The sequence below is a fragment of the Erythrolamprus reginae genome, chromosome 5 (genome assembly GCF_031021105.1).
Source record: "Erythrolamprus reginae isolate rEryReg1 chromosome 5, rEryReg1.hap1, whole genome shotgun sequence".
Taxonomy (NCBI): Eukaryota; Metazoa; Chordata; class Lepidosauria; order Squamata; family Dipsadidae; genus Erythrolamprus; species Erythrolamprus reginae.
This window is the reverse complement of record NC_091954.1, coordinates 58,825,599-58,840,030: the sequence shown is the minus strand read 5'-3', so window position 1 is coordinate 58,840,030 and position 14,432 is coordinate 58,825,599. Positions and strand designations below refer to the sequence as shown.

General features: G+C 42.7%; 1 protein-coding gene across 1 annotated transcript in view; it reads left to right on the top strand.

Moving 5' to 3' along the window:
* Positions 1–14,432, top strand: part of SHOC2 (SHOC2 leucine rich repeat scaffold protein) — a 78,063-nt gene that overhangs the window by 16,914 nt on the left and 46,717 nt on the right. The window lies entirely within an intron of this gene.

Genomic DNA, 14,432 nt, shown 5'->3' with positions numbered 1-14,432 from the left:
CGATTACAAATGTTCATTAAATGACAGGCCATAAGTCAGAGACTACCTGTAATGTCTTTTGGGTTTGATATAAATGTGTAAATACTAAAGGGGGAAAAAAGAACACCATCAGGTTTTTATTACCAAATTTATGTGCTGCTCATCTCCCAAATGAACAACTCAAAGCAACTCTCAGAATATGAAAGCAATTGTATTAGCAGTTTACAGCTGTCAGCATATTGGGTCCAATCATCTAGATCGTCATTTTACTGATCTTGAAAGGATGGGAAGACTGAATCAACTTTGAGCCTGTCAAGATCGAACTAGCGGTGGGCTGACTTAGCCTGCAATACAGTGGAACCCCGACATAAGAGCTGCTCTACTTAAGAGCAACTCGAGATAAGAGCTGGGAGGGGAGAGATATTTTTGTTCTACTTACAAGCCCAAATTCGAGATACAAGCGCCAAGGAGCTGTCTCCTGAAGCCAAACGCTAACTTCCGCGTTCGGCTTCAGGAGACAGCTGAGAAGCGGCGCGCGTGTTTTAAAAGGTTGCAGCCGGCCTGGGGGGCTCGGGGGGGTGCTTGCAGCTTTCTTTCTTGCTCTTTTTCTTTCTCTCTTTTACCTTCCCTTCCTCTATTTCTTCTTTTCTTTCTCCTTCCCACCTTCTTCCCTCCCTCCCTCCCTTCACTCATTCCTCTCTTACTCTCCCCTTTCATAAGTTTCCTTGCTTCCTTCCTCTGTTCCTGTCCCTTCCCCTTTCTTTCTTTCTTTCTTTCTTTCTTTCTTTCTTTCTTTCTTTCTTTCTTTCTTTCTTTCTTGCTCTTTTTCTTTCTCTCTTTTACCTTCCCTTCCTCTATTTCTTCTTTTCTTTCTCCTTCCCACCTTCTTCCCTCCCTCCCTCCCTTCACTCATTCCTCTCTTACTCTCCCCTTTCATAAGTTTCCTTGCTTCCTTCCTCTGTTCCTGTCCCTTCCCTCTTTCCTTCCTTCCTTCCCACCCTCCGTCCATTCATTCACCCATTCCTCTCTTGATCGCTTAAAGCCGGTCCCTGGTGCAAAAAGGGTTGGGGACCTCTGCCCTACAGGATTGGGTGGCAGAGAAGTTGAACATATGTAAATTTAAAAGTTTAAGAAAGTTTACAAGTTAAGTGAAAGAAACTTCATTATTCATTTATATGTACATGTACATTTCTTCATTAAAAACATGTCTTTCTGCATAATTTAGACTAACTTTGTGAGTTTTTTGAGGGCTGGAACCAATTAAAATTATTTACATTAATTCCTATGGGGAAAAGTCGTTCGAGATAAGAGCTGCTCGACTTAAGAGCCCAGGTCCGGAACGAATTAAACTCGTATCTCGAGGTACCACTGTACTTCATCTTAACTGTTGCTCCACCAAGGCTCCTCCCTATGAAATGTCTAAAAAAAACCCACTTTGTTTATACTCATAATTTTAAAGTAATGTTTTTTTTAGAAATCATATTATTTTTATAACATAAGTCTAAATCACATTTTTTTACTGTTCAGCTTCATTACAAACATTGTATTGGAGAAGGGCATTACTCTCATTCTGGATGGCTTTCCCTCCTTATGGAACAGGAAGGCGGAGTCTAGCTTCTCATTCAGTGTCATTATTCTGTCTGTGTTCCTATTTTATTTTGAGACAGCAAGAATTGCCCTAGGAACTTACATTATGTGAAAGAAATACATGTAATGAACTTGGCTTGAGAGAGTTATTTAGCAATTTAGTAATGCTGTGGAGTAGCACCTTGTGGTGTGCTTTAGTTGAAAAACCTGAGATATAATATACATTTATGCAAGTCAGGAAATTCCAAGGACTGAAATGTATTTCAGACAAGATACAAATCTTAATCACTTTTTGTACTTAATGGAAATTATGTTGACATAGTGAAAATATAGTTTTTGAAGTATGCTTGGGTGTTTTTCTATGAAAATATACAAATTATAGATAAATGTCTAAGTACAAAGAATGAAAGTACTGTATAGTAATGATCAAATATACCTACTTATGAGCAAGTACAAAGATACAAATCTGTTTAATTGTAAATGAGTTTTCGCTGTTAGGTTGGTGATTGAAATCCCTGACTTGTTTAATTTTGCTTTAATTTCTGAGTAGTAGTAAGAAGATCTGGAAGTTTAATATCTTTGTCCAGTAAATTTGGTGCCTCTTTTCAATTAATGTAGAGTGAGGGAATTAGGATTCATTTGACTTTATGGGTTTTAATAATGTCAATAAGCATGAGTTTGGTAGCCCTTTTCTATATTACAGGAATTAGTTTTCAGTGTCTGAACAAAGATCTGTTAAAAGCCAAATGATTCTCTAATAAAATAATCCTTAAAAAATAACTTTTAGTAAATTAAGTTGTTGACATCATATAGAAACCTAGCAGGGCATGATGGAAGCAGCTGGATCCATATTATCAATTAGTTATTAGGTACGTCAGTGAGAAGGGATATTGCAATAAGGAAGCTATCTCTCTGCAACAGGTGTTCTTCAAATTGGTGTTGGCATATTCATTTTTGGCTATCTTGATAGATGCAGTTCAGGATCTCATAGCTTCCAAAGGCTTTTCCTGGACTATTTTGGTACCCACCCACGAGGCACATCATAATCTTGATCTGAATTCTTTCCTATTATGTATAGGGCCCCCCATTGGATCAGCCACTATCTCTAGATCTGGACTCCCCTATAGGGTGAGGGACAAATAAGGAAACTGGTAGATCCTGTTGAATTGTAGGCTGTTCTACGGGGAATATTTTCTTCAAACCGGCTGACCATCTAGCTCTTGATAAGAAATTGCAACATCATCCAGGTGCTTATTACTATGCTGCTCAATGTTCCTAGTCCATGTTAGAACATGTAGCACTTCAAGTTACTCATAGCAATTGCAGATACTGAAATATGGCAAGCAACTTGAGTGAATGTACAGAAGTCTAAATAAAATGTCTTGCAGAAAAATTGAGATATCGTCATAAAACCTTTACTCCTGCAATCAGGAAAAACCCAATATATTTCTTCCCTGTCATTCTAATGATCTCTAAAATTTATTATTAAAATATACAATCTATATATTTATCAATAATCATTACATCAGTTTACCCCACTTCTCTCCTCCTTATAAATCAGTAAAATAATAATCATCATTAATATCAGTCTTCTTAATTAAAATAGTACAAACATAAAAACACAAAAAAGTATTTCCCATCTCTCAATTCATTATTTCATTGTTTTCATCTTTTTGAATCAGTGAGTTTTATGTTTTAAAATCAAAAGTTTAGATATCTTAATTCTAGATCCCAATACTTTGTATCAAAACCCCCAATTCATTAATTACCCATTAAAATTCATTACATTCATGATTCTATTTCTATGTTTGCTCCATATCAATTATTTTTAATAAAAGAAAAGTCTGTTAAGAACCATTTTCACCGCATGAACCCGAGCCTGGGTGTGTGGGCTCTCTTACTGCGCATGCGCTCTTTTACTGCCGCATGGATTTCCCTGCCTTACGACTGCCACCGCTGGGATTTCCCATTTGCTTGCTGCCCCCACTGGGATTCCCTTCCTCCTTTTGCTTGCACCTGCAGTCCCGAGGCAGGGGACGCCGGAGCTGTCCCATTTCCCTACCAATTTCCCTTCTAGCTCTCTGCTTCCTCTGCTCCCCGCAGCCGCCCCATCCCGCTGCCAAGATCACCCCTCAAAAAGCTTCCTATGCCACCAAAAATCGCTCCCAAAATCACCCCTCAAAAAGCTTCTACGCCGCCCCAAATCGCTCCCAAAATCACCTCTCCAAAAGCTTCCTATGCCACCCCAAATCGCTTCCAAAGTCTTCCAAAATCACCTCTCCTTTCAAAATGCCTTGTTTCTTGTTGCTGCCTTTCTTCACTCCATTTGTCTTCGTTAGGACCTCGATTTGGGTGGCATAGTAAGTGTTTGCCTCGTTTCTCCTTGCTGCCTTTCTTCACTCCATTTGCTTTCATTAGTACCTCGATTTGGGTGGCATAGTGTTTGTCTCGTTTCTCCTTGCTGCCTTTCATCAATCCATTTGCTTTCGTTAGGACCTCGATTTGGGGTGATTTTAGAGGCGATTTGGGGTGGAATAGGAAGTGGTTGGAGGGGTGATTTTAGGAGCAATGTAGGAAGCTTTTAGAGGGGTGATTTTGGGAGCGATTTGGGGTGGCGTAGGAAGCTTTTGGAGAGGTGATTTTGGGAGCGATTTGGGGCAACGTAGGAAGCATCTGGAGGGGTGATTTTGGGTGCAATTTTGGGCGGCATTAGCCTTCGTTAGGACCTCCATTCCTCGCTTCTCCTTGCTGTCCGTCTCCACTCCGTTAGCCTTCACTTTGTCCACATGCCTTTTTTTTTTAAGCCTTAAAGTTTGGATTTTCCTAATGGGTTTGCACACATTATTTGCTTTTACATTGATTCCTATGGGAAACATTGTTTCATCTTACGAACTTTTCTACTTACCAACCTCATCACGGAAAAAATTAAGTTCGTAAGACAAGGTATCACTGTATATGTTGGAAATGTGAGCAAATGTGAAGAGACATTCCCACATGCTCGGTCCACATTTAAAAAACTAAAAAGTTTTGAACTTAAATATATATATATTAATACAGAGTATTTTTAAAATTAATAATCAATTGAAGCCAAACCTTTTCCTTTTATGAATTATGGATAAAACATAAACAATGGAAGATTACATATGCTGTATTTCAGCATATGATTACTGTGACAAGATTATTATATCAATAAAGATGGAAAAATTTAGCACTACCTTGCATGGAGGAAAGATTGGTGAAATTGATTGATCTTGCTGACATTATAAATTATAGAAACAATAGAGTCATGATGTAACTTTAGAGAGAAAAGTTAAAAAGTTAAAAGTTTGAGCAGTGAACAATTTAAAAATATTTAATTCATGACAAACAAAAATAGTGTTAACTGAATCTAGTCCATTTTTGAATGTGATCTTCCTTTTAGTGCCTCCCCCCTCCCATTCTGTTCAAACTTCAAAGGTGATAATGATGAGAGAAAGTTTGTGAACCCTTTGTATTTATCTCATCAGTATATCTTGCTGATAGACAGATGGATGACAGAATTCTGACCCTTTTTACATAGTGAATTTCCAACATGCTGTTGGCTTGTAAAGAAATAAAAATAGAGAGAACTAAGTGCAATTGAAGAAAACTGGTTCTGTACCATTGAGCAGCTGTATTCACTGAGTGCTCATTAATGGAGCAAACTGCTGAGAAGTCTCAGTGCTATACTATTTCTGCCTTAAGCCTCTACTGTTAAACATTGTTATAAATGCTTTTGATTCCACTTCAGAAAAAAAAACCCGAGACCCAAATCTGGATGGAATCAACATGTCTGCAATTTGTGCAGAGGAACACATATAAGGAGAAATGTGTAGATATGCATAATAAAGAATAAAGGAATCTGACTTGATTATAGTAAATAAGAAAATAATATAAGAATCTTAAAAGAAATAGTGGGAAACTAATTTTCAGCTAAATGCTGGAAGAGATATCCTTAGGGTAAGAGCTGTTTGGACAAGTGAAAGGACAGGAGGCAGCATGCAATTAAGACCTAGATGGACACCTGTCAGCCACCTTTATTTATTACATCTTTCATTGCTTAACCATTATTGATGATTGAGAAAGGTTAGGTTATTTTCCAGAGTTCTTTTGATTGCAGAATGATATTCACATCCAACCTGTGTTATATTAAATTTATATTAAAAGAAAGACTAAAGGTTTGTTTCCCAATGACCATACCCTTAAAATATGTGAAAAATCTAAATTCACTGAGATACAGAAAAGTAAAAAGATAGGTTTTGGTAAGACTTGGAAACAAAGAAGGGGTTCATATGTATGCTTGTTTTAATTTCAGATCAATACATTACGGTATGTTTGTTTATTTCAGAATGATGCACCTGAAATTAAGAATAATTGTTAAATTGTTATTTAACCTTTTCTTACAAAATAACTGTGCAGTTCTGTCTTAGCCCAACTCACCTCACAGGCTGCTTGTGGTGCATATCAACATTTTAATTTATTCACCATGACTGGTTGCTGTGTAAAATGAACATTTAGAAAGAATACAGATTTTATAGTTTTTATTTTGCTTTTATTCTTTTGATTTTTATAAACAATACTTCTCTTGCAATTTAGTTAATGTTATTTTTTCTCAAAAATGATAGTTATGTTGGTTTATTGCAGCAAAAATTGAATGGCATGTGTAAAAATCATGCTTTATTACAGATTATAATAAAATTTCCTAGTAAGAAAATCCTAATTTATGTTTCTATATAAGCTCTGTCCTTTTTTAAAAAAGTATTCTTTGTATAGACCTGAATGGGCACAACTGTTAATTGTATATCAGTTTAGGACTGGGTACTTGGCTTTATGCTAATAGAAGGATTTTGATGTCACACACACACACACACACAAACACACGCACACACACTTGAACTGAAGGGTCTTTCTTGCTTCTTGAAATAAAATCAATCTGTTTTCAGGTTCTTTAGCAGTTATGGATATAATTGGAGTAATGAAAGTATGAAATTTTACATTGCTGAAGGGGCAGATCTGACATGCAGTTAAAAGCATTTTTTCACTGAAGCAGACAAATGGTAGACAGTCAGCTATTAAAGGCAGTTAATGTGATTGATTACAGCACAGTCCTTTGCATGTCCATGCATCTAAGATATAAATCTGAATTTGCTGGGCTTCACAGTAAGGTGCTGACTTGTGTGATTTTGTAAGTCTGAAGACAGAAACATTCCATTTCACTTTTGGCATCCACGATAATGGATTATTATTAGTTTGTTGCACTAGACTAAATGGTTACTACTCAAGAAATGGTATTTCATCAACTTTCTTCTAATGGGTCATGACATTGATACATGCTTCATGGTATATTATCAATTCCTAAAACATCTCAGTCACTCTATACAACTATCATCAGACTCCAGCCTTTCCTTTTCTGGGAAAGGTTCAGAAAGAGTTGAGGCGCCAACCATAGAACATCCTGAAAGAAGTGGCGTATTTGCATCTTTTATCAGAATTCAGACATGAAATGGAAAGAGTTTTGGTGGCACAATGGATAACCTTTGTAGACTTGGATGGGAGAAATGCACCTATCCTGTTTCTTTCAGACATTTAAAGAGCTACTAAAATGTGGCCTTTAGAAGCATTGCTCATGGTAACCTTTTAAACTAGCTTGGGGTTGGAAATTGAAGACACTTTCTGCAGCGACTTTGCTCCTTCCTCAGTTGAAAGTTCCTATCAATGGGAGTAGGAGAGGAGAAATGGGCTTGGAGGCATTCTCCGTACTAAAGGAGCGGGTCCAGCAGTCACATGGGTTGCTCATGTCCAATCCGGTGGAACTGAGCCTAGTGTTAAAAAAGCTTGCCGGATCCGCCCCTTCCCCAGAATTCGCTCAGTTCGCATATCCTGCGGTTGTATTGTGATAGCTCGTTCAACATTCTAACACCTTCCCTTCGATCTTTTCCTTCAAGAGTAGTAAGAATTGTTTTATCTTTATTATTTACTTGCACTAATAGCGCCAGCCGTTTGTGGCTCGGCTTTTTTCCTTGGAGAAGTTGCGGTTTCGTTTTCCCCCGGCGGTTTTGCCGGATACGATTCCTGCTGCCGCTTGTGGATTCTTTTAATCCTTTGGCCTGGAGGTTTTGGTGCAAGTATTGATTTATTGATTCCTTATTGTATTACTATTAAAGGGCTTAAAATAATACCTCCTGCGGAGTGAGACGCTTTCTAGTCTCCTGGACTTAGTCGATCGCTTCCCCTTTAAGAATTCTATTACGGAGCGATTTTTTTCGGCGCGAAGGCCTTCGCGCCCTTTTTAAATTTAGGCCTCTCGTGTTGGCCTCCTGCCAGCCGCGTAGGCCTCAGTCCACCGCGTGGATCCCGGAGTGGGCTTTGGGACGCTCAGGCTTAATTCTCCACCGGCTAAGCCTCCAACCAGAGTGCCTTGGTTTACTTTAATTTAAAAGTTTAGGGAGGCTGGCCCCGCTGGATTTGGGGACACGAACTCTGGGTTTGCCCAGATTGACCTCAAGTCTCAGCAGCTCCGAGGCCTCGGAGCAGGATCCATTCCTCTTGGGAAGTCCTTGAAATTCTTCTCCCTAATTATTCAGTTATTGGCTCAGCCTTGTCTTTTGTTAATTGTCAGACTATGGCTACTTTTCCCAAGAGAGGCACAACTAAAGGTCCCAGAGAGGCCAGGCCTACAGGCGATGAGATTACTAGTATTCCCCAGGCCTCCTCCTCCTCTTCTCCAGGGGCCCGCCCCTCGACCAAGGTCACCAGGGCTGAGAAGAGAAGGGACCTAGCCCTACAAAGAATCCATGACAAATCAGCAAAACGTTGAAAGTACAGGCCCAAGTACTCAGTAGTCAAGACCCCCCAGAGGCTTCTAATCTGCCTCCTTCTGGGGTCCCTGTGTTATCTCTGGATGAGCCAAACCTAGACAGACCCCAGCCTAACCTATGGGGAATAGGTCCAGAGGAACCAGATATTATTGAAGATTCCCCCCAGCCAGGATCCTCCCAGGCCTTCAGGAATTATTCTGCCATTCCTGCTGATATTTCTAGTTTACCTCCTGAATTCCAATCTATTTTTTCTGTGTTGTCCAAGGCCATTGATGCCAAACTCTCTACCATCAATGAGCTTTCCCTACCTCCTCCTCCTCCTCGTCCCTCCCGCCCCTTGGGTTCTTCCCCAGCGGTTAGAGCTCCTATTCAGGATGATTCAGATTCCTCTCAGGACGAATATGAGGATATGGAGGAGGATGAGGATCCCTTTCAAGGCCTCTCAGATGATGAGGAATCCCAAATAAAGGTTCCTTCTCCAATTACTATTTTTCCTTCTCAATTGTTCAAATCTCTCCTCCTCAAAGCTAGAATTTCTACGGGATTAGCGGCCCAGGAGAAACAGGCCTCCACATCCACTGATCCCCCGGAGGAAAATTTACCTTACTTCACAGAGGAACAGGAGGATAATGAGGTAATTCCTATGCCTAAATTGTTTAAAGATGCTTTACTTAAACAGTGGGATTTCCCAGCCTCTGGCCTTAATCCCTCTACCAAGGATAGAAAATTGTACAAACTTTCCTCTTCCTATGAGGAGCTCCTATCTTTTCCTAAACCGGATGAACCTGTCAAGATCCTTCATTCGGCGGCGGCTGTGCCAGGCGAAGCAGAGGAAGTCCTTCGCCCAGAGGACAAGCGGATTGAACAAATGCTCAAAAGAGGATTCACCGCAGATTCCTGGGCCATTAAAAGTTCTGCAGCGGCTTCCTTTTTCTCCAGAGCCATGCTTCTGTGGCTTCGCCAACTTCAACAGCATATTCCTCCCGATGACTTGAGAGGTCAACAAAACTTCAACAAGGTCTTTGCAGCTGCCCAGTACGTGGCCGATGCCACCTTGCAATCTACTAGATTTTCTGCTAAGTCTATTGCAGCTTCTACAACGGCAAGAAGACTCCTATGGATTCGCCCTTGGCAAGCGGGAGTACGCCAGAAGTGGCAGTTATCCCAGGGACCCTTAAAGCGCGACCTTCTTTTCGGTGATCTTCTGGATCCACTCCTCACGGAAACCACGGACAAGAAGAAAGTTTTGGGTCCAACCACCAAAAAGGCTACCAAAACGCAGTCCTTTCGTCGCCCAGGGCGCCAGCAAGACCAAGCGGCTTCCTATCAGAGATCTCCAGGTCAGTATTCCCCCCGCTTTCGTTCCCAAAGTAGGAACCCCAGGGGCAGAGGTTTTCGCTTCCAAAGGGGAGCGTCCTCTAACAGGGCTTCAAAGAAACCTAGATGGTAATTTTTCTTCCATTCCCATAGGGGGTCGCCTAGCCCATTTCGCCTCTAATTGGCGTCTCACTTCCAAGGACCCTTGGGTCATTGACACGGTTCAAACTGGCCTTCTTTTAGAGTTTATTTCTCCCCCCCCCAAAACGTTTTATTTCTTGCCCTTCTCCCAGGTCCTCCTCAGATTGTAACCGTATGGAGGAGGCCATTTCTCACTTATTGTCCATCAGAGCCATTCAACCGGTTCCTGCCGGTCAGAAGGGCCTAGGTTTTTATTCCATTCTATTTATGGTTCCAAAGTCCTCCGGAGGTTGGAGAGCTATTTTGGATTTAAAGAAGCTGAACCTATTCATCAAATATAGAAAGTTTAAGATGCACTCCTTATCTTCTATTTTGGCCGCCATCCACACGGGAGATTTCATGGCCTCTTTAGACCTTACTGAGGCCTACCTTCACATTCCTATAGCCAAATGCCACAGAAAATTTTTACGTTTTTCCTTTCAAGGCAGGCATTTCCAGTATAGGGCGATGCCATTTGGCCTTTCCTCGGCCCCTCGGGTCTTTACAAAGCTCTTGGGATCCCTGGCGGCCTATATCCGGGCGTCTCCCATCCACATTTTATGTTATCTTGATGATATTTTGATTCATGGGAACTCCCTAGAGAAAGTGAAAACAGACCTTTCTATCACCATGTCAGTCCTTCAGGACCATGGATTTTCCATCAATTTTGATAAAAGTCATCTCCAACCTTCCACATCCATCTTACACCTGGGATCCATTATTAATTCAGAATCCTCCCAGGTTTTTCTCTCTCCCGAGAGAAAATTCAGTATAGGGGAGTTAATTTCTGGCATTTTATCAAAACCTTCAGTACCCATAGTAACCTTGTCTTCCCTTTTGGGGAAGATGGTGTCATGCATAGGCATCATTCCCTGGGCTCGCCTTCATGCTAGGGAACTTCAGTGGCTCCTATTACCCTTTCAGAGATCGGGGCACAGCAACTCAAATCGTCGCATTGTCATCCCACCAATGGTTCGCAGATCCTTCAAGTGGTGGAAGTCTCCGGCCATGGACAAAGGATCCCCGTTCAGGTGCCCGGATCAATTTGTCATCACCACAGATGCCAGTCTATCGGGATGGGGAGCCCATGCCCAGGGGATGATAGCCCAGGGCACGTGGTCCCCGGAGGAAGCTTCCAAGCCAATCAATTGGCTAGAGTTAAGAGCCGTTTCTCTGGCTCTGAAGCAATTTTCTCCTCGCATTCCCAACCGGCACGTTCTCATTCTCACCGACAACATTGCCACGAAAAGCCATATCTGCAGACAGGGGGGCACGAGATCCAAGGCTCTCATGAGGGAGGCCCTCAAGTTAGGCCTTTGGGCGGAAAAACATCTTCGGTCGCTCCTAGCCGACCACATCTCGGGGAGCCTCAACGTCCAGGCGGATTGGCTATCTCGAGCAACGTTAGACCCAGGAGAGTGGAACCTCCATCAAGACCTGTTCCATCAAATCAGCCTCAGATTCTGGATCTCTTCGCGACCAACGCGAACGCCCAACTCCCTCGCTTCTTTTCCAGATTTCCATCCCCGGGAGCGGAAGCAATCAATGCCCTCCGGAGCCCCTGGCCTCCAGGCCTACTTTACGCATTCCCTCCAATTCCAATTCTCCCGGACGTGATTCACAAGGTCCTCACCGAGAGGGCCCGGGTAATCTTAATCGCCCCTCATTGGCCCCGCCGGCCCTGGTTCGCGGATCTCCAACAGTTGTCCATCCAGGACCCTTGGCGACTCCCCGTTTCGGCGGATATGCTGCGGCAGGGGGCCTCATTCCATCCAGACCCGGAGTGGTTCCACCTCACCGCCTGGCTGTTATCAGGAGAGACTTAGAACTGCGTGGTCACGACCCTGATACAGTGGAGGTCATTTTGAAGGCCAGGAGGGCCTCGACCAATCGAATCTACGACCACTCGTGGTCCAAGTTTCACCAGTGGTGTCTACAGGAAGGCCTCTCTCCCCTGTGCATTCCCATACACAGAATCATTTCCTTCCTTATGCAAGGTTTTCATAAAGGACTTTCCACCAGCACCCTCCGGCGTCATCTGGCAGCCATTTCATCTGTCCTAGGGGGCCCCCGCAGACAGCCTCTCCGATCCTTCCCAGCAGTTCAGGAATTCCTCAAGGGCATAGCCAACCTCAGACCTTCCAAGGTCCACAGGTATCCATCCTGGGATTTGCCACGGGTTCTCCATTCCCTCACGCAGGCACCATATGAACCCTTAAAATCGGCGTCCCTCAGGTACCTATCCTTTAAAGTAGCATTCCTGGTGGCTATTACCTCTGCCCGACGCATTTCGGAGCTGGCTGCCCTCTCAATCAGGCAGGACCTTTGTCAATTCCATCAAGACAAGGTAGTCTTGCGACTGGACCCCACCTTCTTACCCAAGGTCAGTTCCATGTTCCACAGAACTCAGGATATTGTTCTACCTTCTTTCTCCCTCCAACGAGACCATCCTTTGGCAATTAGATGGCACACCCTGGATCTCATTAGAGCGCTGAGAATCTATATCCAACGCACAGGACCCTTTCGGAGGTCAGAAGCACTTTTTATAGCCTATCACCCCAGAGTCATGGGTGCCAAAGTGTCTTCAACAGTAATAGGCCGTTGGATCAGAGGGACTATATCTAAGGCCTATGAGTCGGCCTCCCTCTCAGTTCCAAGGAACATCACAGCGCATTCCACCAGGAGCGCAGCCACCTCGGCCGCTTGGGCGACTCAAGCCCCGTTGGAGGAGGTCTGCAAAGCAGCCACTTGGGCCTCGCCAAACTCCTTCATCAGGCACTACAAGATTGATTCTTACGCTTCAGCGGACGCTGCCTTCGGCAGAAGGGTACTCCAATCCGTTATCTCACACGATAGCAATCTAATCCCACCCTAGGGACCATCTATTGGGTATGTCCCATGTGACTGCTGGACCCGCTCCTTCAGTACGGAGAATAGGCGTTGATTGCTTACCTGAACGCCTCTTCTCGTACGGTGAGCGGGTACAGCAGTCACTTCCCGCCCTTGTATGTGTCTTCTTTACCTTCCTATAACCTTTCTTCCTTTAACTATAAGAGTTGAACACTACAGAGCTTCACAGCTGAGCCTAGTCTATGGATTCGCGAATTCTGGGGAAGGGGCGGATCCGGCAAGCTTTTTTAACACTAGGCTCAGTTCCACCGGATTGGACATGAGCAACCCATGTGACTGCTGTACCCGCTCACCGTACGAGAAGAGGCGTTCAGGTAAGCAATCAACGCCTAGTTTCTTCGTTGAATGCAAGAATCTTCTTTACCTCCTGATTAATGCATACACGAAGCCACTGAGAATGGTTACCTGACAGTTCAGGGTTTGGTTCCATCAGTTTACTACTTGATAAATTATTAATCTGGGCCAAATTGGTGGTGGTGTGGCCTTATGGATGCTGATACTGTGGTGGGTTGGAGAGAACAGGCTAAAATTAAATTCTATGAAGAAAGAATTACTGGTTGTTCATTTTAGGGATACTTGGTGGCTCCAATGGTATCTTTGGATAGGTAAGCTTATTGCTGAAACAGGAAGTCCACAACTCAATGGTCTTCTTGAAACAGTCGACAGAAGCTGTTTGGCTTTTTTTCTTTGCCACAACTAGAGTGCCAGTTGTAACTCCACCTGGGATGAGACAACAATGATTCATGCCTTTATTTATCATCAGCCACCTGGATTATTGCAACATAATCCACATGGCAATGCCTTTAAAGATTACATGGAAGCCTAGTTTGCAAGTGTTTCATGTAACATATTGGTAGAAAAGAAAACAAGAGTTCATTGTAGTATTTGTTCCTTATTTTGTGGGCTTAATGTAGATACCAGTGATAACTAGTTAGCTATAGAAATATTGTGCTGGATAAGTCTTTGTTCTGATGTACTTTAGCTTTTTTATATTTATCTCCTTGGAATAAAGAGAAAAATGAAGTCAACTATGCTGTTTCTAGTAATCTAGAAATGCATGTTAAGGAAGAAGCCTCTGTGTGAGTCAGTTTTTCATTTTGCTAATCATATTCTTGAATGTGTCTGCTTTAAAAAACTCAAATTGGTGCAACTTGGCTTCGAGTCAACCTTTTTCATGTACTCCCATCAACAAATATGTCACTAGTGCTAGCATTTTTGCAATGTGGGTGTTATCAGATGGTAGATAAGACCATCAGTCACAGCAATTTATGGCTTTCAAGATTTAACAGATTATGCAAAATTGTAATGCAGCACAGATCACCATGACAACTGTGATAAAGAACTCAAAATGGTACGTGCTGAGAAACCCCATGGGATGGTGTACAAACTGTTTCCAATTGCTGGAAGGAAGTAATGCAGAATAAAAGGGTTCCAGAAGGAATTTGGGGTGATACCGGAGTCCCTTGTCCACAGTTCGGCCGAGTCCACGGTGGCTGCCTGGAATAGGGTGGTATCAGGGGTACTGGACCAGATTGCGCCTTTGTTACCTCTCTATGGTGATGGATCCAGGAAAGCTCCCTGGTTTACCGAGGAGCTCTGGGAAATGAAGCGCCAGAAGAGACA